The sequence below is a fragment of the Triticum dicoccoides genome, unplaced genomic scaffold, assembly GCF_002162155.2.
Source record: "Triticum dicoccoides isolate Atlit2015 ecotype Zavitan unplaced genomic scaffold, WEW_v2.0 scaffold227970, whole genome shotgun sequence".
Taxonomy (NCBI): domain Eukaryota; kingdom Viridiplantae; phylum Streptophyta; class Magnoliopsida; order Poales; family Poaceae; genus Triticum; species Triticum dicoccoides.
The window spans coordinates 1,218-3,206 of record NW_021244664.1 but is presented as its reverse complement, the minus strand read 5'-3'; the positions used below and the strand labels follow the sequence as shown (position 1 = coordinate 3,206).

Sequence of the window (1,989 nt, the reverse complement as noted above, 5' to 3'; positions counted from 1 at the left end):
GAAAAATGAGAGGTTCGGTTCATCTCTGAATAAGGAAGGACGGAATGGAACTACAGTATGCAACTGTAGATGCAAACTCCCATATACTAACCATTCCACTATGTAGAACTCTGAACTCAGAATGCAGAAACCAAGACATGTTGAACTGAAATTGCTGGAGGTGACAGTTGGCAAACCACAAGATTACGCACCATGTTCGAAAGCAAACACATGCATCTATGATCTATCTTCTGGTGGCAGCGTCAGTGCACGATCTAAGTAGCAGTAAATTTCATCAGATAAGCCCACAAAGAATAAAAATCACCAGATCATTCAGCAACAGAGTGAGAAACACAGACAGAAGAAATACATAAGCAGAGAAGCATGAGCCAATCTCTACAAAAATAAAAAAAAAATGTGCACACACACGCACATATCAGACAGTTCTAGCATACATCGATCTATCAAAGCATCAGGCCATCAGCCACCCATTAGAGAAGTGAAAAATGAAAGGATTCAAACTTACGCATCAATCCATTTAAGCATCAGGCCAAAGGCAGCAGGAGCGAAGTGCTCTGATGAATCTGCTTGGCGCAGCTCCGATCCCCTCGCGCATCTTGGCGGCGACGCAACCCCGGCCCCCTCGCTCACCTCTAATGCGGTGCCAACCTGACCCCCTTTCTCTACCTTTTCCCTCCTCACGTCGCCCACGATCGACATCCATATGGGGCGCCATCCGAGCTAGCGGCATTGTCCAATCCACTTTCCTGCCCATAGCAAAATCTCAGTGTGGCCATATCTCTTAACAGTTAAGGAATATTACAAAACAACACAATTGTACAAGCAGTAGCAGTAGCAAGCAACATGCAACCTTGACAAAAATATTGTACTGTACACTACAAAAAATCTATTCATAAGGAGGGTAACTAAAAAAATCATACTGTGCACTACAAAAATATCTATTCTCATGAAGAATTACGCCAGTTGCGTTAATTAGCAAATGAGGAAAATAATCCATTCATACATCATAAGCAATTAAATAGAAATTGGAGCAGCACCACCAAACATTCTTAGGAGGTGATTACCTTGTGAAGAACTGCTAGTGCTCCCAGTTTTTCAGTTAAAAGAGCAGGGTCCTAATAAAAAAAGAATTGGTTTAGAAGTTCATAGGCGGTTTGTTGTTCGGGCTACATAAAACAACTCCACAGTTGAAGAAACAACATTGCTTAATATTCAGTGAACTACTAAATGGAACAATTAAGATAATTTTGTAGCCTCAGCAAGTACCAACTATTTGGCTTATCTAATCTCACAGATTCCTTATTATTTTGATATACCAAGACAAAGTAGGTACTCTGCTCTCAGCTTTATGTTGGACTCAACAAAATACAGTGCAACTATCATGATTTTTGAAGTTGAGATTCATAAAATGAAGATTGGGGTAAAGCATGGCTCTACTTATCTGATGAAGAACAAAATTAAAATTAATTCCATGCTGGTTACTGAATCTGATGAGATATAATACCGCACCCAACCTGAAAGTCTGATCTCTCGCCCATAAATTGTATTCCAGAGTAGCCACATCAGAAACAAATAATATGACACAGAAATTATTGTGTTCCCTCGTCTTCTCCTTCTTCATCCATAGAATGGATCACAGAAACAGCTATTGACCATCTTATTTGATCAGGTAGCTAAATCTATTGAATATAAGCATGGAAAAACTAGATAAAAAAATAAAGCACAAAAGAAATTAAGAGAAAAGGGAAGGATGAGAGAGAGAGAGAGAGGAATACGTACCCCCGAATGGAGATCCTCAACAATCAATCATTAGCGACGGGCGAGCACTTTGCCGCTGACTGTATGGCCTTCTGTAATTGTGCTAGCAGCATGGCTCGAGTCATTAGCCTATTGAGGACAACAACACCAAGGAGATGTGGCCGTGGAGGATCTGGCCGCTGACTTGCTCGACTCAATCTGGGGCATCACCGCTTGAAGAACAGAAGGTGA

At 41.0% G+C, this 1,989-nt stretch overlaps 1 long non-coding RNA gene across 1 annotated transcript; it reads right to left on the bottom strand.

Annotated features, from left to right (window-relative positions):
* Nucleotides 1–662: 662 nt before the first annotated feature.
* On the bottom strand, nucleotides 663–1,629 carry LOC119345344. The gene is made up of 3 exons (XR_005167002.1): nucleotides 1,515–1,629; nucleotides 1,065–1,115; nucleotides 663–746 (listed from the first exon to the last, which is right to left on the bottom strand). It is a non-coding gene; the product is annotated as an uncharacterized LOC119345344 (long non-coding RNA).
* Between the last annotated feature and the right edge of the window lie 360 nt (nucleotides 1,630–1,989).